Here is a 23,514-nt window from a genome sequence, read left to right as displayed (position 1 = left end):
TATAATGATAAAAATTAATTTGAGTCTTTGGGGAGAAATACAGATGAATGACACATTAAACAAGATTTTCAAAGAAAACATGTTGTTGTTTGCTCACCTGAGTGCATGCAATTTAATAGAGGAAAAGCAGAAATGAATATTTAACAGAGTACAAAGCAAATTGTATCAAATAAGAAGGGAACACTTGTGTTCAAACTGCTCAAATTGTAACAATATTACAGTTGGCAAATTAGTTGATCACCCAAATACATTTCATACATATCAAAATGTATGTAACAGTACATATATCATGTATCCCCTGTGCTTGTTTAGACTGTGCGACTAAAACTACCAATAATGTGAAAACAAGATGGCACAGGCACAAATCGACAGTCTTCAAGACAGATAGCAAATCTCCACTAATCCTTCATTTTAATGATGAGAAACACACATTAACTCAGATGTGCCTTATGTCATGGACTATGCAAATATCACTTTTAGAAGGAGTTATTATCAACTAATCTTGTCTCGGAAAAAGTAAGATAGTTGCTGGACACAAGAACAACAAGCTTTAATAATTGGGAAGAGATTTTCAGTTTTTTAAATGGTCTATTTAACATGTTTTTGAAGACTTGAGTTACACTAGGAAATGTAGGTGCTCTAGTAACTGCCATGCTAGAAAATGGGGTTATTAAAGTTATTGGTATAGAATTCTGACACACCACCATGGAAAAATTCACCCAGAGCACCCAAGTAGTGTAATATGCACCAGAACATAAATGGGAGGCAAGCTTTTGTGTGAAGCATGGATGTGAATTCAGAACAGCCACAGATGAGATCACTGTTGGTATATAAAGGGAGAGATAAAGGCATAGTTTCTAATTAATTTTAAAAGCTGTAAATATACTTTAAGATTCTGTTCTATAGCTTGTGGGTGTAAATAAAGACATATGCAGGATGTGAATAACAAAAAGGTGCAAAAGAAAAAAATGTTGTGCGACTATTTAAAAATATTAATTAATGATATAAGCAATGTTTTTCTGTTCTTTGTTTTTTTTTTTAACCCCTAGAAATGTGGTTATCTTAAAACTTGTTGTTTAGACCAGGTTTCCGTTAAAAGAACCTAGCACCTAGTTGCATTGCAGTACTACATTTTCTTATTTTGTCACATAAAGATGACAATGGAGAGGAGTAAATGACATAAAAATGAATAACCTAATATTTAGAGTGTGTGTGTATATATATATATATATATATATATATCAAAGAAAAAATAAAGATTAAAGCTTAGTTATAATTAGGAAAAACTATTTTCCTGAGACAAACCCAGTTTAACCTGCAAAAACTTAAAAAATTCTAAAGCTATAGACATAACCCTCATTTACAATGTAGCCACCACCTTCAAACTATTATACGAAGCAGACCTTGTGCACACTTTTCAGGTTGCTAACCACACAACACTAACTGTAACTCGCCACTCTACCATACACTGTGTTGTGACAAATAATGTCATTTGAGAAGTTATACGTGTCATTAGGAATGCTCCGGTTTCATACTATAAGTGATGTAGTATGCAGGGGTATAAATAGTGCATGGAAAAGACATGAGTTATAGTTAAAGTAGTATGGCGAGTGAGGTGACAAAACGGAGTTTGGAGCTGCATATGACCTATAGTAATTTGAATGTCTTGCATAAATTATAAAACAGTTATAATTAAAACTTTACAGTTTTTAATGTTTGTGTATTTTAAGTTGGGTTTGTATAGAAAGACTATATAAGGTATTTCTCACAAATTATCTTTGTTTTTGTCATTGTATTTTAACTGTTTTTATTTTTAAATAAAAATGTGTTTTAAATCACATTGACTGAAGTATCGTAAAGTGGAGTGTAGTACAGTGATGGAAAGTGTCTTAGAGTCTAGTGTCGCAGAATGGAGTATTGTAGAGTGGAGTAATATAGTGTACAGTGGAGTGGTGGTGTGTTTTATTATGGAGTATCTTAGAATGGAGCGGCGTGTTGTACAATGTAGTGGGGTGAAATGGAGTGTGGTGGAGAGGAGGAGTGGCATACAGCGCAGTAGTGTTGTAGAGTGGAGTTCAGTAGAGTGTCATGTAGTTCAGTGTGATTAAGTGTAGCGATGTGCATTAGAGAGGCGGAGAGTCTCGTACAGTGTAGTGTGGTAGAGTGGCATGTCATAGTCAGTGTTGTGTGGTTAGTGACCTGAAAAGAGTGTATAACACAGTCCGCTACCTATAATAATTTGAATGTGGTGGATAAATTGTAAATATTTTAAAGTTTAGGTAGATGAACTTGGTTTGTAAAGGGAAATGTTTTCTTAACTATTAACTAAGCTTTAACCTTTGTGTGCTTTCCTTGTATTCCAATTTTCTTTTTTTTCTTTTTTTTAAATTAATTTTTAGTAGAAATGTTTCAAATCGTAGAGGCCAGTGATGCAAGTGGAGTTATGTGGAATGTTGCATAGTACAGTGGAGGAGAGTGTTGTAAAGTCTATTGTCATAGTCTGGAGTATTTATATATTGGAGTAGAGTGTAGCAGCATATCGTACAGTGTTGTATAGTGTCATGTAGTGTAGGGGCATGGTGTCTCATACAGTGGAGTCAAGTATCGTAGACTGAATCAGAAAGTTGTACAGTAGAATGATGTTGAACAATAGAGTAGGGTGTGGTAGACTGTCAAAGTGAGGTAGAGTGCTTTAGAGTTGAGTAGGGTGAGGTAGAGTGTCAAAGTGTAGTGCTAAGTGGAGTGTCTTAGAGTACAGTGTAGAAAAGTGACATAAAATGGAGTGGCGTATCGTAGAGGAGTGCAGTTTTGAGTGTAGTTCAGTGCATAGTGTGGATGGGCATAGAGTGGAGTAGAGTGGCATAGAGTGTAGAATTGTTCTGAAGAGTGGAGTTGAATACAGTGGAGTAGTGTGTCGGACAGTGGAGTGGCATAGAACGGAGTACAGCACAGTGGCATAGAGTGGGATAAAGTGTTGTAGAGTGGCGTATAGGGGAGTAGAGTACACTGGAGCGGGGTAATGTAGAGTGGAGTAGAACGTCAGAGTGGAGTGGTGTGTCATACTATAATGGCATGGAGTGCAGTAGAGAAGAGTGGCGTAGAATATAGTCAAGTATGATGTCATAAATTGGAGCACCATGTTGTACAGTTGAATGTAGTGGAGTGTTTTACAGTATTGGAAAGTGATGTAGACTACAGTAGAATGGCATACAGTCTAGTTGAGTTTTGTGGAGTGGTGTACAGTGTTGTAGAGTGGCAGTGGATTGGCACACAGTGTTATAGAGTATAGTGGCATTGAGTGACGTACAGAGGAGCGGCTTATACTGGAGTATGGTGTCAGTAGAGTGAAGTGGGTTTCAGTAGCATAGAAAGAGTTGTGTACAGTGTTATATAATGGACTAGAGTATCGTAGAGTGATGTACAGTGGCATACCGTATAGTACAATGTTGTACAGTGGCGTGAAGGGGTCCAGACAGGATGAATGTGTTGGAGAGTGGCATACAGTGTAATAGACTGTTGTGGAGTTGCATAGAGTACAGTGTTGTGTGGAGCTCCATAGAGTGGATTCTTGTATAGTAGTGTAAGGTAAAGTTATGTACAGTGGAGTAGAGTCGGGTGGAGTAACATAGTGTGGAGTAAAGTACAATAGAGTGTATTGGTGTGACGTAGAATGGTGTGGAGTGTACTGGCATAATGTAGGTAGTAAACTGTTACGAATTGGCGTGGGGTCTCGGAGTGCTGTTGTATAGAAAAGTGTTGTATGGTGGAATAGAGTGTTGTACAGTGGAGGGTACAGACATAGAGTGGAGTATAAAGTTGGACAGAGGAGTGTGCGAGGCTAGAGTGGAGAAGAATGTCGTACAGTGCCATGAAGTGTGGTAGACTTTTATAGAGTGGTGTTATACAGAATGGAGGAGAGTGTCCTACAGTGGAGCAGCGTGGAGTGGACTACTGTGGAGTAATTTACAGTGGAATACTGTAAAGTGTGGTGTATAAGAGTGGAGTGGCATACAGTGGAGTAGAGTGCAATGGATTAGCGTAGAGTGGGGTGGCACACATTGAAGTGGTGTAGTGTAGAGTTGAGGAAACTGTTATAAACTGGAGTCATTTCTTGCACAGTAGTGCAGAGTGGTGTGGATGTGCTATCAAAAGAGCAGTAGACTTTTCTTTGCCTGCTACCTGCCGCCTATCTAGGAAGTTCCTGCTGGGGTAGGACTTTGTGCTCCAGCATTCATCGCGACGAGAGGAGGAGCCTGACATTGTTGATGTGTGATAAGCCCTTCAGCGGTACCGCAGCGTGGGATGCGCTGCCAAAAAAAGTGACTTGGGCCTGAAAAAGTAACCCATGTGCTTTCTACTGCCTCATGTAGTACCCCACCTATTACCAACTATTTATCAACAGTGATGGGCGCTTTAGAGTCCAAAATCAAAAGGGTGGAAAAAAGGATTGATGCTGTTAGAAGATGCTGATTGCCTTCAACGCATGTAAAGGAGCTTCGATGTTTCCATCTAATGCCCCCTTGAACCCGAGTAAGGTTATGGGCACAGATTGCGTAGCCTGGAGTACATCGAGCCACATGTGGTGGGCAATTCATCAGGTGGTCCCAGGGATGTGGTGATGCCCATTGATACTTTATCTATAGCACCCACAGGATCAGCAAAATCTGGTCCTGTTTCTGTACACTTGTTCTACAACCTAGGCTGGCCCCGCTGATAAAGTAGCCCATTTACTCGAAAGCAGACAAGCAAGTGCTATGTTCAACAGCATTTACATCTCCCTCCAGAGTCAACCCATTATGTTATTGTTTTAGATCAAGTCCCTGCTCTTTCCGATGAAGTGTATGAATCACTGGCTTAACTCTAAAGTGGGGTAAATCAGGGCCTTACCATATGAGATTCTTACTGTGAAGCTATTGGCGAGTTTAGGTGAATGCTAAGCTGTTCTGGGCAGTGATTGTGTGGTCATCCATTTTAGGTCACCAAGTTTGGTGAGGAAACATCTGACTTCTTTAAGTTTCCTGGCAGATACTCAGGGCCGTGTGAGAGCATTACAAATGGGGCATTTATATGCTCCGGGTAGTGGATTAAATGGAGGTTTATGTATTATTTCAACTGTTCCTTGCCGTCCTATGACGGCAGCACCCCCTTCTGATCTTTGTCTTAAAAAATGCTATACTCCTTTATACAACCTGGATGAGAATGATTGACGATCATTATTGAGGGTGTTTTCTGATTTGCCCGACTTGTGTACTCCTCTGGTTTCAGATCCTGCTAGGAGAGGGGACTGGTTCTCTTCTGACATCTGTTTTATCCCCTACTTCAGCCCATGTCCCTGGAATAGGAACTGTCTGGAGCCCCATATTAATTACAGACAGCCTATAGATAAGGAATATTGAAATCAGGGCTGAAATTAAGTCTGCCCATAAGCACCAATCATATTTGTAAAATCTTACTGTGGAATATTGTGGGGATTCGTACCAAGTTACAAAATGAGGACTGTTTGGACTTTGTGACTGGCCATGATTTGATATGTTTTCAGGAAACAGTCTTTATCAGATTTTCACATTTATGGGTGAAGTACCTATTGTAATCCTGCCATAGTGGCTCCATCAGAGCCAGGGGAGGTTTGGCCGTCTTAATCTCTTATAAATGTAGTAAGGTAATTATTAACTCATTGCCCTGGTTTCAATTGTTGTTACTCTTGGCTGGGTACTGTAGATTTTCCGTTAGTCAACTTCTATCATTATGTATTTGACCCACATTTCTTCTGAGTGGCTGTCAGCCTTTAGGAAGGAAGGCTGAGAGGAAATGATCTAGTAAACCATCATGTATTATGTGGGATGGGGATTTTAATTGTGCTTTATGTAATTTTAGCAATACCAGGGTCTGTGGATTGTAAAATGTAGACTATCATCCCACAACACATTTCCGGCATACACAATATAGTGCGGCCTTTTATGATATTATATGGATCTGTTTATTTGTCTGATTGTGTTAATGGGAATCCCACTCAGCCCTGACTTTTTCTGGAGGGATTATATCAAGTGTTAGAGACTTAATGATGATTTCTAGCTTATATGGTCAGTGGGTCACTGAATTCAAGGTTACCCCTAACTGTGACAATGACCATAATCCTCTAGTTACTCACTTGCAGATGGATTTTAGCTGGGATTCAGTGCAATCTAAGACTGCACTCATAAGGTAAAACTCCAAGCAAGGTATCAGAATAAGGTGGGAAGCTGTCGATTCTTCTGCCTTGGAGACCAAAATAGTTAAAGGGAATCTTGATTTAATATATAGGAGTTTATCAGAGGAGCCTACTTTTAATGACTTAAAAACTTTGAGATCCTCTGTCAAGCAGTATTAACCGAGCTTACAATTAATCACTCTTTATCTCCTTCCCAATCTCATTGCTGGTTTGATAGGAATTACAGTAAAGCCCACAAACAATTGAAAGATGCTCTTCATGTTGTTCCAAGAGATAGAGGCTTGTAAAGGCAGCACTGAGATATTATAAGGCCACGTTAAAAACTAGGAAGCAAGAGCTTAAAACTAAAGTGTGGTCCGACCTTTTGGAAGCAGGCTCTTGGAGGGATTCACAGAAATTTTGGGAAGTAGTAAATCGTCTGCTTTTTACTGAAGGCCCGGACTCGAAAATTGATGGTCTGATTGCTAATTCAGAATGGGCAGTGCATTTTATTTTAAATTTTTAACCCCTCAAATGCAGTTTTTAGGTGCCAGGAACTGGACGCTTGTAAATCAGCTGATCTTGCACAAGCTTTATGATTTAAGGATTCTATATCGGTTAAGGAGGTGGAACCAGCAGTAGCCCAGGGCATTCGTAAGAAAGCCTCAGGACCGGATGAGGTTCTGTCTGATTTTATTTATTTTTTTTCTTTTTTTTTAACTTAACCCTCCGCTCTCGGCTCAGATTTTTACAAATATCTTTAAGACTGTGGTTCTTGGCCCTCTTCCTGCTACATGGAAACAGGCCATTCTTGTCCTTATTTTTAAAAAACGGGATAGAAGTGACCCTCCCTGATAGACTCCACTGTTAAGGTGTTAGGTAGAGTCCTCTTACCTCATTATATGCTGGTGAAAATGACTTCTTATCAAGGACGCAAAATGGCTTTAGAAAAGGCAGTGGAACAGTGCCTGAACCTAGCTTAATCATCAGCAAGTACCCCAAGTTCATGAAATGTTCAGTGCAACTGGCCTTCATGGACTTGTCGTCTGCTTTTGAAACTGTAAGTGGGCAAGCTTTTGGAACCTTACGGAGGGCATGGGGGTAGAGGAGCCCCTAATGAATTTACTCTGAGATTACACCAGAATACTATGTTGAAGATTTGATATGGTTCTAACGGCGATTCTACTGATAACATAATTTCAAGTCAGGTGGTCCGTCCGGGTTGTATCCTCGCCCCTTTTTTTTTATTTCTCGTTTCTTTAAATGGACTAAAAGCCTGCGTACAGCAAAATAATTTAGATTACCCCAGGGTGGGCAATTTTCCCATTTCCTCGCTTTTTTACAGTGAGGACAGCAAATAGTCTGCAAAAGGTTCTTGATGCTTTTGTTGATTTCATGGCCACGCTGGACTTGAAAATTAATCTTAAAAATGTCTTACGTAATGGTTTGGATTTGCAGCAAAACTTGGTCAGAAACCGGTCAGGGAGAGTGACACTATTCAGAACCAAATGTGTCTTGGCTGCAACATATGGGGCAGGTGTTTGGGGATACGCTGACTGTTCGGAGTTACAAATTATCAAGAATGCTTTCCTTAGGAGACTTTTGATGGCTCCTAGGAGTTTGTTATACTGTTTTTGTCATTTAAATGTAGGATTGTGTTGCCTTGAGGAACAGATAGCCCGAGCCCCATTGTTTTTATGGGTTAAAATGTGGTGCACTGCTGAACTTGTCAAAAGAAGCCCTTTCCTACACTACCCCGCCGCCCCAAATTAAAGAGGATGAGACTACCATTTCCCTAGTGAGACTTGCTCATCTAAGTGGAAGAACCTGGAAAGGCCATCTGCATTGTCATTCCTAGGTCTGTGTTCCACTTGAAAGTCCATTCCCTGTAGGAATATAGACCTCCTAAGCAGTTTGGGATTTTCCCCTTTCATTTGCTGCAACCATCTAAGAGGCCTTTGCTCTTTCTGAAGTATGAAGTGAGAAGGAAACCGGTATGGCCTCAGCTTCTTCAAGGCCCGGACCATAGCTAAGGCTTCCCTCTATATGACACTCCATTTTTGTTCCCTAAGGGAGTAGTCTACTGCTTATAAAAGCAATAGGCTGGTCAGGGCCTTCATCATTATTTCTGGGCTAGGACCGCTCCCACCCCTAGTTCTAAGGCATCTGTATGGACAATAAACTGCCTGGAGTAGTCTGGAGCTTTTAGGACTGGAGCAGAGCACAAAGCATTCTTAAAAGTATCAAAGATCCTTTGACAACTCGCTGTCCAGTTAACTTTTCTGGGCATTTTCTGTGAGGGCAATTCTGCGAGGGGGGCCACTATGGTTCTATAATCCTTCACAAATCTCCTATAATACCCAGTCAAGCCAAGGAATCCCCTGACCTGAGTCTGGGTTGTGGGAGGTTCCCAAGCCAGAATGGTCTGGATCATGCCTTGGAAAGGTTGACCTTGGCCTCCACCTACCAGGTGGCCAAAGTAAACAACTTTACCCTGCATTATCTGGCACTTACTGGCCTTAATAGTGAGGCCTGCCTTTTGTAGGACCTTTCCTAGGTGGATCAGGCGATTCTGCTTGGTGGAGCTGTAGACAGCTATGCTATCCTAATAAGCTGTACTTAAGGATTCTAGCCCAGCAAGGACTTAGTTCACCAACCTTTGGAAGATGGCAGGGGCATTCTTTAATCCAAAAGGGCATAACAGTAAACTGATAATCCACACTTGGAGTGGAGAATGCAGTCCTCTCTTTTGCTTCTGGGGTCAGCCCAATCTGCCTGTACCCCTTTGTCAAATCAAAAGTACTCAGATATGTGGCTACCCTTAATCTTTCTGAGCTCATCGGCTCTTGGAATCAGGTGTGCATCTATCTTGGTTACTGAGTTGAGGCCCCTGTAATCCACACAACACTTCATTTCCTCTTTCCCTCCTTTGGAGTGAGGTATGGGAACTAAAACTACGGGGCTAGCCCAGGGGCTCTCTGAGGGTTCAGTGACATTCAATCCAACATTTTCTTGATTTCTGTCTGGATGCTTTCCCTGATATGGTCTGACTGTCTGTAAACTTTGTTTTTGACAGGCAAACTGTCACCAGTATTCACATCATGGGTTCACTGATCAGCCCTACCAGGGGTCAGTGAGAATAACTCCGCATACTGGTTAAGTACTTGCCTGCAATCAGCCTGCTGTTGATCTGTGAGGGTGTCTCATAATACCATTCCATCCACAGAACCATCTTGTAAGTTGCCTGCTTAGGTCAACTAGAAAAGTGACCTCTCCTTTCTTTTGAAGTATGGGATAGGGCCCAGACACTTGTCTTGAACAGCTGTAGGAGCCACAGGCTCCAGCTCCCAAACTTTCTGACCTGGTTGGAATGCCACCATAGCAGCTTTTTGGTCATACCAGTGCATTTGCAGCACCTGTCTGGCTGAAGGTTTTGGTTTGCTTTTTCCTTGTACTCTGCCGACCTTGAAAATAGGCCAAGTACATAGTACATAATGATTGGCTTGGGCTCTTTGAGAGGCTTCTCCCAGCTTTCCCTTACGAGACTTGGTGGTCCCCTAACAGGATGCCCGAACAAAAGATAAAACGGAGAGACTCCTATGCCCTTTTGTGGCACTTCCCTGTAGGCAAAAAGCTAACATGGAAGTAAGACATCCCATCTCCTGAGTTTTTCAGAGAGTCCTCTAATCATGCTTTTTAGGGTCTGGTTAAATCTTTTAATGAACTCATTTTGTCTGCTGATGGTATGGGGTAGTGAACATGTAAGTTACACCACATTCCTTCCACATGTGTCTTAGATATGCATACATGATGTTAGAACCTCTGTCTGATTCTACTTCCTTAGGAAACCCACTGTGGTAAAAATACCCTGGAGGGCTTTTTCTGCTGCAGGAGCAGTGATGGTCCTAAGGGATAAAGCCTCAGGGTGTCTAGTGACATGATCCACTACCACCAGGGTATATCTATTTCCTGATGCTTCCCTGGGGGTCAAGGGGGCCAACAGTATCAACCCTCCAACCCTCTCAAAGGGTATCTCAACCACAGGTAGTTGAATTAAGGAAGCCTTTAGGTGGCCACCTGTTTTGCCACTGGCTTGGCAGGTGGCACGGACTGGCAAAAGTCCTTCACTTTCTGGGACATTCCAGGCCAGGAAAAGGGATTCACTAGCCTGTTCCAGGTTTTATTTTGGCCCAAATGCCCAGCTAGGGGAATGTCCTGGGCTAGAGTGAGTAGAAACGCTGTACTAGCACCCTCCTGTTTGCACCAGGCTTGAGGTCTCTGTCCTCTGTAAACAGGAGTCCATCCTCCCACTAAACTCTGTGGGTACCACTGACACTACCCTTTCCATCCTAAGCAGCTTGCTTCCTCTGGCCCTCAAGAGTGGGACAGGTTCTTTGTCCCTGGCACAGATCCTCCCTCGAGGGTCCACCTGGGCCCAAGAGCTCTGGGCAGTGAGGCCCAAGCTCTGCATGCTCTGTTGCCCTGTGGGAATAACTGCTTCTCTTTCTGAGAAGAGGGGTTCTGACTAAAGATCTGTATAGAATCTGGCTTCCCAGTTTATGGGAAGGTTGGTCCAGTTTTTCAGGATCCAACATTTCCTTTTGTCTCTGAAGTTTGCTCTGTACCCTAGTCTTAACACAGGCCCATTCTGGTACCACAAGCATGGCTGCATGGGTTTTCAGTTCTACTTCTTCCCAGGGGGAATGCTCCTAGTCATTTTCAAGTAGACAATCTACTGGGATTGATGGGAACACAACCCCTTCTTTCTGACCAACTACTCCCCCAATCAAATGATACCATAGCCATTGGGTGGAACGTTTTATCGTTGTCATTATTGGTGACAGAATAAGACCTCCCTACCAGGAACTGTGTCCTTCAGGGTTTCAACTTTTTCCACATTTATCAAAGGGTACTGCCTGTGACTAGTGTGGCCTCTGTGGATTCACTGACATGGTCAGGCCACAACATTGTCCCATCTGGTGATTAGCAACTGCATTTACTGCAGGGTGGCTAAAGGCATTTTTCTTGTTTTTACAGCTACGGTCTTGAGTTTGGTGCCCTCTATTCTTGCCATCATTGCACCAAGCCTTGTTGGGGTCAGAGTTTCTACCTTTGTACCCACCTGTGGACTGTGAGGAGTCTCTGGGCCCATCGTCCTTTCCAGGTTTTTGGGGGCCTTGAGAAGACTCTTATTTTTGTTTAGGCTCCCATCCTTCCCTTGTTGGGGGGAGGGGAGGGGAGGGGAGAGGAGCTTTTTGGCCTCTTTTTTTTTTTTTGGTCTTCCCCACCAGTGGTAGTTTTGGGCACACTTGTCTTAGCCTGATGGTCTGCCTTCTTCCCCAACTCTAGAGGAGAAAGTGAATGTAGGTCTACCAGGTATTGATGTTTCTTCTCATTATAACACTTAGCAGATGCTCTCTCATGAACTGATTATGCAGCTCATCATAAACATAAGCTTTTTTTACTGAATAGTCCACAAACTCTACCCAATTTTGGCTCAGAGTTTTTCAATCCTCGTTAACTTTATGAGGTACTTTTCAGTTGGGACTCCAAAGCCCTCTGTCAAGGTACCCTTCATAAAGTCACAGGATTTAGAATCTGCCTCATTCAGTGTTGGGAGCCTATCCTTGCACTTTTCAGAGACTAACTCCCACAACAGTGTGCCCCAATGTTTGTTTTTCATTTCCTACCCAAAGGCAGGAAATAATTTTTCTATATCATCCCCTTCTGAGAAGGGAGGGACAACTCCTTTTGGGAGTTTGTGATTGAAAGGTTTCTCTCTCCGTACTTGTATGCTGCCATCAGAGATGGGTCCTGTGCCCAACTCTTTTTTCTTTGATTCAGTTTCCAAGAGCTAAGCCTCCAGGGCCAGTCTTTTGGTCTACCTGGCTAAATCCAGGTCTTCTTCTGTGGGTGCATTAGTGCTAGGGAAGAGGAGCTACCCTCATCCCCATTGTCCACAGCATCATCCTCCCCACCAGAGACTACACCATCTATTTCCTCTGTGGAGTGGGCTTTATCATGCTGTGCCACCAGAAACCTAAGCTGGTCCACTTTGGCATGTTCCCCAGTAGGGATTTAGTACAGCTAGCAGAGTTTACTTAAAAGGGCATAGGTATAAGCAGTGTAAGGGACCAGGTCGAACTCCTGGCTCTGATTCTCTGAATCTGACATGTTTTATGCTACTATTGTTGAAACCTTTTTAGAAATTTGGAATCCCTTTTGAATAAGAATAACTAAAGTAAGGAATTTTAACTCTAACTTTTGTTGTAGGGACCTAACCAGGGCCCTAGCAGTTAGTTTAAAATTTTACAAACATTTTAGCCGTTTGAAAAAAATGCAATTAGGTTGAAGGCAATCATTCAGGTGCTCTCAAATTGACAAAGTGGTATCAGCAAATGCAAGTCCCACCGCTGAGACCCCAAATGTAGGAGACCGGCTCTAATGCTCTCATTTTTGTAGTAGCTTGCTTGAGAAGTTAGGCCAATCTTGGAGAAGTGCAAAGCATTTGTTGTACTCTCAGTATCTGACACTCACTCAAAGGAATAACTCTACACCAATTAAAAAAGTAACTTGAGATTTTTATAAAAATTTGAAGACCAAGATCATTAAAAGTAGGGGCATACCTTTTTAAGTTATAATTTTCCAAATTTTAGAAAATGTCTTGCTTTTGTGCTCAATTCCACACCATAGAAATCAATGGGAGTAAACTTTAAAAATGTTTATAAAAATTAGGCAATGTGTTTACAAGCATCTCTTTTTGTTTTTAGTTAGAGGTCTTTGAGGTCCTGTGGACCAGTCAGGGAAATTTGGGTGGTTCCCAGTTTTGGCGGGAGCAGTGGCTGAAGAGTCCTTTGAGCTGGTGCAGGACCACTGTGGGTGACCACTTGAAAAAGTAATGCACATGTCACGCAGTCCGCATGAAAACATCCTCAGTCCATATGAAAGCACATATTGCCAATATTTCTGTATTTAATGTGGAAATGCATGCAAACAGCATTTGTTCATGTCTGTATTTTCATGCTTCTGCATGTTATAGCCAAATCTATTGGCTTTGCCTATAATTTCCCCTCGGACATTAGGCACTGCTGGATCTTTGAGAGTAGTCACTACACCTGCGAGCATCGGATGTCTGCAAGATGGTTGGTACTGAGCAAGTCTTGTGCATGTGTGCATGTCTGACACACAGTAAAGAAAGCCCTGAAGCCTTATTGGAAGGTGTCTTCTCTTACCAAAACCATCTAAATACACTTAATAAACGAATACTTCCACGGAACAAGATGATGTGAATGGGGGATTTCCCAATAAAAGCAAGAAAATGCTCTCACAGACCTCAAGAAGTAAACTTACATGAACCCTAATAAAAGTGTTACACGTACTGGGATAAAGAAAATTATATGGGACTTATATCTGAATGTCACAAAATCTGAGGGGGTTCGTAAAGTGCTCTATTGGGAGAAACATTCACAGAGCAGAGTAAGCAGGATTACTTCACAATGTAAAAACATATGTGTTAATATTTTTATAGCACATTCTTAGGTGGGGAACAACAGAGTGTTGTATATTATGAGAAGTAATGGAAAACGAAGTAACATTGCATATGTTAAGTGATAGCTTAAATCTTTGAATTACACAGTTACACAGAATTAAGGCATCATTGGAGCTGTTGGGCCGCATTACAACTTTGTCGGTCTTTTTGTAAGACTACCGAAGGCGCTGCAGCCAACAAGCCACCAGTGCTGGTGGTCTGCTGTTCACCATATTAGGAGTCATTGGAGGACTTCCACCCATTCATGGGCGGAAGTCTGACTCAGAAGAGGTGGTTTTGCATTGCCAGCACAGCCACGCCAGCAAGACTCCGTCTGCCGTATTACGAGCCATAATACGGCTTGGCGGAGTCTTGCTGGCGTGGTGGTGCTGGTGATGCGAAACTGCCAGGACCCATCCCCTCCTAGACAACCAGCTCACCAGAAAAGGTAAGTTCGTCTGCCGGAGAGGCGGAAGGGTGTCTGTGTGTGCGCATGAGTGCGATTATGCGGAGGAGGGGGCGGGAGGTGGTGGATGCACACGTGTATGCGATTGAATGTGAATGTTTCTGTGCATGTGAATGGGGGTGTGTGTCTGCATGTTTGCAAGTGGGGGGGTGTCTGCATGTATGCGAGTGAGTGGGAGTGTCTATGTGAATGTATGCGTATGGCGAGGGGTATGTATGTAAATGCATGTGTGCGTGAAGGGATGAGGGGGTGTTTGTAAATGTGTGGACGGATGGGGTGTCTGCATGTGTGTGCACGTGGGGGATATGTGTGCCGGCGACTGGAATGGGGATTCCTGTCGCCGGGTGCGTGACCGCCGGAGTTTTGGTGGCAGGGTGACCGCCATAGAGCATTTGGCAATCTGCTGCCTTGTAATCCGGCAGGCAGAGGCCTGCTGCCGGGCTGGAGGAGCTCACTTGGGCCAGGTAGGTGCGAGCCCACTGGCGGGCCAGGTGGCGCTGTAGCGGTTTGGCTCCTGCCAAACCCCACAACTCGGAATTTGGCGGTCTTCACCAATGGCCCGTCGGTGGTGAGACTGCCACCGTAGCCCTGGCAGTCTTCTGACCGCCCTAGTTGTAATGAGGACCTAAGTGATTTGACGTAAAATTTTGCAGTGCTGTGCAACTGCCAAGCTGGATTCACAACCAGGTTCCCATGTTGACTTTTATACTTCCTTAGTAAATGTAATAAAACATTCAAAAAAGATTAAGAATTGAAAATGCTCCCAAAGTTCACCTTCACCTATCCTTGTGAACACTTATATTCTTCTGATATTTTCCAATAGGCACTGTGCTGTGTTTCTTGTGATGACTTGTGAGTAGACCGAATGCAAATTATTGTGGTATGCAGGAATTTAATAGGGGTCACAACTTGATTACGGTATCTCTCATTTAAGGTTCAGGTCTGTCCATGTGTATATTCACTATCAGTTAAAGTATAATGTGATATACAACATCAACATTTAAATAGCTCTAAAGCATGTAATGATTTTTTAATAGTGATGCATATACATTGTATTCATCATGGTGGAACAGAGATCATGGTCCAGAAGATGAGTACCCTTTTTACTGTGGTATTTTCTATCATTTAAAATAGTATACAAAGGATTGATGAATCTTTTTTCAGTCTTTGGCACTACAATCCTTTCTTGAAATAGCTCAGTGTGGATCTGATTCGAAAGGGCCAATATTGCTAATTATAAAGCCAGTTTCTGTTTCAGAGTTTCAGGTTAAATATCTCACAAAAATACAGGTACCTGACCAGGCCACATTTGCACTCAATCACCTTTTCTTTTTCTCTGAATGAAAGAAGCCAACATGTAAATGTGCATATGCTGTACTGGAAATGCAGTATGGTAAATAATGTCAGATGTGCTTATGAGGGACCGGAACCTGTGTTAATTTTTTTTTTTTTCTTTTTTTTTTTTTAAATGCTTGAATCTTGTTAATGGTGAGCATCCATATCACTGGATACTCTGCTGCATGATTAGATTGAGAGATTTGAGGGCAACCAGCTGGAGACCTGGGCAAAGACCTATGTATTTGGGAGGGTGTGAGCATGTCCATGAACCTGCAGCCCCCTCACACTAGGATGCTGTAGCTCCAGATGGTTGGCACCACCTGCACCACCAACCAGTAAGGAGCTCATGTTGCTTCATCTGAACAGATACTTATGAGTCTTGGTGCTGGCTCAACATAGCCTGATTCTGGGCAAATCCCTTAATCTGCCTGTGCTGAAAAAATAAATGTGCCCTTGTGTATCGTCACTGGTGCTCCTGTAAAGCGCCCCATTACCTTCAGGTCTAGTTTGTGCTATATAAATATCTGAGAAAAGGTCACCATCTGTGACAGAGCTCTACTCTTCCATAAGGGGGGGGAGAGGGAAGGGGTCTGTTTATGACAGAGTCCTACTGTCATGTGAAGGAACTAATTTTATCTGTTCAGGAACTCACTTCTGTCTTCCAGGTATTCCAGTGCATCTCTAAAAGTACATCCAACTTCAGGTTTAGGTTCCTGGGAACAGGAAAAAGAAGGAGCAGGATATGGAGAACCTGACTTGCAAGGATAGAAAATAGTATGAAAGAATGAACAGTGCTGTAGCCCATCTGACTGTCTATGATTTATGTAGTAGAAGTCAAAATGCACTGCAGCACTTGAGAAAGAAAAAGTGGATCTGGGCAGAAAAGCAAATTACAAAAAACTAATATGAACAAAGGGTGTTCCATGTTGGAGCGGACAGCATTTAGGCAAGGGCCAGTGGGAGAAAGGAGTTGGTGGCCAATGGCAGTTCTTGCCCTTGTCTGTGAAAATTCAAACTTTCAGTACAATCCAGAGAGTGGGCAACGGCCAGTGTGAAAAACGAACCCCTATAAGGTCAGGTGACTTCCAGATTTGGGTCTAATTATTACCTGATGGCGGAGTAGTGAAGTCATGGTCTCCACGCAGCTGCAGTTTCGGTGATACAGTAACTGTATTTTGGCTGCCAATAGGTGCTTCTTTAACAATGCCCAGCAGTGATTTACGAGATGGTCTAACACCACGGGGCCAAGATATGGCCAGGTTACCCAGATCCATCCTCTAAAGGGTGCCAGGGGTATCCAATTTTGTGTAGCTCTGGAATGGTTTAGGTCTGCCTACTGGTTGACCCATGGGGGCTCCCATGGTATGAGGGAGTGGCTGAGTTCACCTTGTCGATTTACTAAGTAGGGGATACCAAATCATATTTTCTTGGGGAAGGTGCTTAAAGGGTCAGCCTGGTGGGTAAACCTGATTTTTAGAATTTCAGGAAGATAATTTTATTTCTATCCTTGTCTTGAAATGGATGATCAATATACATGATATCAATACTTTGGTGTGTCAGTATCAATAAATGCTATCTGTGTGTCTTTATGAAAGCAAATATGGCCATAAAATGTTTAATACTCAAAAACAAAATTTGTGGCCCCCAGGCTACTCAATTGCTTTAATGGGGAATAGGGCTGATTTAGTGAATTTGGCCAGATATCATTCCCACTCAACCTTGGAGAGTACCTCGCTTGTGTTAATGTGAACTGTTATCTCTGGTAACAAGCGTGAGCCTCAAAATCCCCTCTTTAGGCAAACATTAAAAAAATGTGAGGTATCTGTACCGTGTCGCAACAGAAGGTGCTTTAATGCATAGGATTACAGCTGTCAGATTGAAGTTGGCATATGGTAGTAGAATACAGGGTCAGTGGGCACCAGCTGCTGCTGCAGGTGGGAGCAGGCTAAGTGCTGTCTATGCACAGTACCATGCAGATGCACTTGTCAGTCATGAGTCAAGAGGCACACCCAGCATTCATTCTGTGAGATGGACTATGAGAGGTCAGTACCCAGCAGCCCTTGATAGCTCGCAGTGGAATATTGCAAACCATGTGTCCCTACTTTGGCGCACATGTTCCTCATTACCCAAACTGAGCAAGATAGTGATAGGAGCACAGTGACTGGCTGCTCTCCTCTATTGTCTTTGTATGGAGTGTTAGAGTAACTGCCTGACTGTTAAAGTGCTACCCCTTGTCATGGTAGTAAGCGCTACATAAATTTGATTACATACATTCAGGGCCACTGGAAATATGCGACAAGGAGGGCCAAGTTGTGCAGTAGGGTTGAGTAAATTATGTGTGAAGAAAAGGCAAATTATGAGGGGTAATGTGGCACATTTTGTGACAATATAACTTCATTATTGTACCATTTTTATACTTATTAACACTATCTGGACATTATTTGGACCCCATTGGTACAAGCATAACACCCAAATAAAGCAATAAGCAACAGATAGGTGACCAGTCAAGCTTTGCAAAGGGACCTCCACTTCACAGTAACATGTGTTGCGTATTTAGGAACCTTTTGAATAGTTTGAGGCAGAAGCATTTTTTTGCTGTGGTTTAAATATGCAGATTATGCCGCAGACAAAGGATTATGTGGCAAATGTGGTAAATCTATGGTTATTGGAGAAATGCTGCAACTGCACAATCGCATAAGTCCAGTAGCCCTACATACAATATAATTTGTCACTTGTACCTTCTTTGCCTGGAAAGGCTCAGGTTAGCCGTCCGGTTAAGAACGGGGCAGAGGTCAAATGTGCTAACGCAGATGTCTTAATTAAAATCCTTTTAATAAATGTTTATGTATTTTGAATAATGCCTTATGTAGAAAATGAATAACATAGAGAACAATAGTGTGCACGTTTGAAATTGTGACCTTGGAGAATGGCCACCAGTGTTCACGAAAATATACTAAATGAATGATTAACACATATGAAATATTGAAAATGTATTCGATTAATGTAGTTGTATGTCCTATTGAGAGTTATGAAGTATGCTCTTACTTATTAATGTAGGCCCGAATTTAGCAAGAGTCTTGGCCTAGTCTTGCCAGGCCTCATGCAGAAGCTGTATTTCTTAACGTCTAATGAAAAATGCTGACAGTGAATTAACTGTGAAAAGCTCATTGTTTTAACAAAATGCTTAACCGAAGCTTTTTATGAGAACCGACGGACAGGAGATGAGGTCTCTTGTAATGTATCGAAAAGTGTGTAAAATGTGCTAGATGTACTTTTCCAGGACGCAAACAATGAAGACACTGACCGGAGGGGAAGATGCAACAAATTCGATATCCAACTAGCTGGATGTTGAGAACATCTTAAAGTGAGTCAATCAACGAAATGAGAAAGGAGAAATATTAGAATTCGTAGATTTGGGACAGTTAATTAATTGGATAGAGTAATAACGTACGATTTACTGACCAATTGGAAATTGGGGGATAGTTTGGGTAACTCTGATGTAACAACTTGACGGAGGGAAAAGACCTCAGACCTTACTCCAATTTTGTGATGCGATATTGAGAAGAAGAGGAGATTCGAGATTCTGTCATTGGGCTCATACTCTCTGACTGAGAGCCTGATGTGATGCTGATCGATTAATGACCTGAGGATGAAGACTGATTCTGTTTGCTAACCCATACCGTGGATAGGTAGATATGACAATATGACTGAATTGTATTTTTGTGCCTTTTCTTTCTAGGTATCAACTGCACTGTTGTAGTTAGTTTTCTTTAGTTAGATGTTTCTAAATTCATGTTCTAAATCATTTTGCATGAAGCCCCACATACTAATGCTAATCTGGAATAGATGAGGTTTTCTACTTGATGGTTGAAAGATTACAGAGATAAATGTTTGACAGACTGTTTTGATGAACTTCATGGACAGTGTTGAAATATTGAAGCTGACTTTATTGATTTGCACTAATGCTCTAGAATGTACTGTGATACAAGTTTTAATTAGATTGTGTGTTTGGCGTCTTTTGGTTAATTAATGTGGTTCTACATGCGTTTTAATCAAGTTTGAGTATTAGTCCATATGACTTAGTATTGTAAACATAAGGGAAATAAAACTACTAAACTTATTCTAAATGTGTGGTCATTCATGGCGGAAAGGTCATGGTGTGTGGCAATTACTGTCTATTGACTTATTGAATACTTGATTTGACTAATGATTATTGATTATGGTGTATTGATTATTGTGTCCTATGCTAGAACTATTACAAGATAATTTTAAGCGAGTCAAAAGGTCAATCGACCTATAAGCATCACCTTGTAATGTTTACTTAAGGATTGGCGCGTTAACAAGTGCAAATGCTGCCTCCGTCATCACAGTGTTAATGGGCAAGCATTGTTTCAGAGAGGAATGCTAAAGCACATTACCATGCACAGTAAAAGCCCCCACCATGGGGTCTGTGAAGTAAAATTACTTTGCAATTGTAATTCTATATGTTTGACGCTTACGAGCCCTGATGAAGCATTACTGGTGACCTCCACCCCTCCTTTGAAGGCACTTTCCAGCAGGAGGGAAAGCTGAACAAGTCTCTCTTGAAAAAAGAAAATATTTTCGCTGACGCTGGCTTCCCAAGCCGTGCTCTGGCTGAGACGAGCACCCACGAAGCTGCAGCCCTGGCTAAAGCACACGACTTGGTAAGGGAAGAGGTGGGGGGGTGCAGCCCTTCTAGCCCAATGGATGTTGCTTGCCTAACAATATAAAACTGCTTTAGACGTTCACTGAAGTGTCCCGGCACAGTAGGCCCCTCTAACTTTAGAAGAAAGATGTTCAGTAGCCTCCTGTTCTTTACAAAGAGTGGTACTGCACAACTTGTACACCAGGGCTTTGTCCACTCTTTGTTTCATTGGCTGTGCTCTACCTGTTCTGTTTAAGCACTGTCTGCAGTGCTGCTCTGTGCTTTTCTATTTCCGTGTGTTCTGCTTTCCTGCCCTTATCTCATATCCGAGCTTACAGAACCTCTCTGAAATGCACTTCTGAGTTTAAAGAAGACATTTATTGTTATTATTTATTCACAGCAAGGTTCCTGAGAGACGAAATTAGTAGATTGGAAGCACACGTTCAAATGTAGTCGCAGCAATGAAAGCAAAATATATCAAAGTACTTCTCAGTTGCAATGTACACAGCAAAATACATGTGATTATATTATAGCATACCTTCAAAGCAAAGCATAAAAGTCCAAATTCATAACCGTATGGGCAAGGCTGTAGGGTCTATATTCAGCTTCATCTTTCTGGGGTCTGCAAGTTCATGACTCCGGTCGACTGCGAGAAAGAGATTTTCTACCCAAACGGGAGACCGGCAACTGACGTCTCTGTTCCTGTCTGAAGTCAAGCAGATTCAATCTACCCCTGCTGTAGCCCAGAGTCATCCTTAAAAGCAAACTCCGTGTGAAAACCGAAGAACATTGGAGAGTGGCCAATTCTCCCGAGCTCCTCGTTCTCAGACTGGATTGCGAGGTAAACACAAAATATACGTGCTCTTATCGGCTAAGGTCTGGTGTGAAGAACACTGCTTGGTCTATCATGTGGAAAAACACAGCTTGGAAAAACACAGCTCATCTGCAATGTCTCAACTGCAATGTCTAACCCCACGTTAAAGCTAATAGGCAGCTAACCTAAATATCAAATGCAAAGCCTATAGGCAGCTAAACTGAATACAGAATGTAATGGCTAATGCCATGTCAAAGCCAATAGGCTGCTAAACTGAATGTTTAATGCCATGTCAAAGCCAAGAGGCAACTAAACTAAATACAGAATGTAATGGCTAATGCCATGTCAAAGCCAATAGGCAGATAAACTGAATGTCTAATGCCATGTCAAAGCCAATAGGCAGCTAAACTGAATACAGAATGTAATGGCTAATGCCATGTCAAAGCCAATAGGTGGCTAAACTGAATACAGAATGTAATGGCTAACTCCATGTTAAAGCCAATAGGCAGCTAAACTGAACAAAACAAATAATGTGCTACTGGTGAACATTGAGCATCTAATATTCGCATTGGTGAAATACAAAGTCATTGGTCAAACACAATTAATAGCATCACACCGTGCAAGACATGTTGCCATTTCAGCCTCTCTTGTTGAACTCTCATGTAAATAAGGGACGAGGTCACTGCTGCTGCCGAGCTATTAGGGGCGTAACTTCCAGTGGGGCAGCAGTTACAGAAGGACCAGGGCTCAGAGGCTCCCACAGAACCCTCATTATTGTGGTATGTCACAGTTCGAACAGCAGATTGGGGGGGGGGGGGGGGGAGGTCAGTTTCTTTCCTTGCAGTATGATCCATAACACACTGGCTACACCCCTGTGAACTGTACTTTTTTCTGTACTTAAATCTTATTGAGCTGCTGCCTGTGTGTGTCTATTTGCATGTTATCAGTGTGTTTATTTGTGTGTTTGTTAAGCTGTGTGTTTCTACCATTATGAGAAATGTGCCAGCCCTTATTATGATGACATAGCTCGACTGAGCAAGATGTTTCTGGGTAAAAGCCAGACGTTTGCCACTGCTAATGTTGTATCTGTTGGATTTGGAGAGGTGGGACCTGGCACTATCGCTGCTGTACCTGTGGGTGGGGATAGCAAGCCTTTTAAGGGTCAATGCTGTGAGAGCATGTACTAACAAGACACTGATGTTAAGTAAAAGGGCTTGGAGTTCATCTGTTGCTCTCTAATTGTTGGCTTGCATGACACTCTTCTTTACAGCCTTGTAATTTGTCGCTGGAGGCCTAGCATCATTTCCTTTCCGCTCTGTGGAGCAGGGACCAAACACTGATTGATTCAACGTAATCAATGCCGGTCTGCTGTTCCCTCTGCGGTAGAGGTACTATTTTGTTCTTTTAGCTTTTAGTGCCATACAAACAGGAGGTATATAATTTTATTTTATTTTGCCAAGTCCTGTCTTCCCACTTTGCACTCATGTTTTTTTGTTTTGTTTTTGCTCAGCACAGTGTTCTCAAAAGATGATTATTTTGTTCTAAATATTGCAAAGCAACATTGTTTCTTTCTTATGTGCAACTTCTGAAATGATGCTTTCAGGGAAGTGGAATTCCTATTGCACAACACCTGGGACATATTGTTTGGGGTCAAGGGCAACAAGTTTTGATGATTACTAGGCCCAAATGGGTTTTGTAACACTTTATCGTTGTGGGAGCTGCCAGGCCCTCACCATTGTACAAACGCTGGCAAAAAGTAAAATAAAAAGATTTTGGTCTCAAAACGCACACATTGCCACCTGTGTCGTGACAAAGGCCCTGCGCAGCACCTTCACTGAGTGAGTCTGGATGGCAGCCCCTCCATGTTCTTTGTAGGGGGGCGGCTCCAGTTTCATTACACCACTGATTGCCACAGTAGTTCCTGGCATTCAACAAAACTACTTTGTGTGCCAATATGCTCCATGTGGAAGAGCAGAATGCAATCACTCATAGTAAAGCCAGTCAATAGATATGGAAATAAAAGTTTAATAAGAACAAAATGTCTTTGTTAACGCCAGAACTAATTAGGAACCACATTTTTTAAAGAAGGGCACAAAAGTCCACTCATGGTATGTCTGTGACTTAGAAGATTTAAGAAGCACCCTGTCCCATAGACAAGTAGATATTTGATTAAATTGCACACCCCTGTGCTTTTACACATACTCCCCAATCCTTCATTTATTCAATACACCCCCAATGCTTCTCACTCCAATGCACCCCCTCCAGTCCACGCCAGTCCACCCCACTCAATCCAATACACCCCAGACCAGTCCACCCCATTTCCATCCATTCCACTCACCCCAGTCCAATCCTCTGACCCACCCATTCTAATCTGCCCCACTAAAATTCAAACCAATTTGCACCACTCCAGTCTTCTGCAGCCAATCTGCCCGCTCCAATCCATAACAACCTGCCCCGCTCCAATCCATAACAACCTGCCCCGCTCCAATCCATAACAACCTGCCCCACTCCAATC

General features: G+C 42.3%; 1 protein-coding gene across 4 annotated transcripts in view; it reads left to right on the top strand.

Moving 5' to 3' along the window:
* The window catches only part of NOD2 (nucleotide binding oligomerization domain containing 2), a 302,117-nt gene that overhangs the window by 58,478 nt on the left and 220,125 nt on the right, over nt 1–23,514 (top strand). Inside the window, exon 1 of one of the 4 annotated variants that reach the window (XM_069216440.1) lies at nt 20,040–20,204. The exons of the other annotated variants lie outside the window; for them this stretch is intronic. The gene's annotated coding sequence lies outside the window, so the exon portion shown is untranslated. Of the gene's footprint in view, nt 1–20,039; nt 20,205–23,514 lie in introns of those variants that run through there. 4 annotated transcript variants of the gene reach the window in all.

The sequence above is a fragment of the Pleurodeles waltl genome, chromosome 12 (assembly GCF_031143425.1).
Source record: "Pleurodeles waltl isolate 20211129_DDA chromosome 12, aPleWal1.hap1.20221129, whole genome shotgun sequence".
NCBI classification, from domain to species: Eukaryota; Metazoa; Chordata; class Amphibia; order Caudata; family Salamandridae; genus Pleurodeles; species Pleurodeles waltl.
This window is presented reverse-complemented; position numbering and strand designations above follow the sequence as displayed.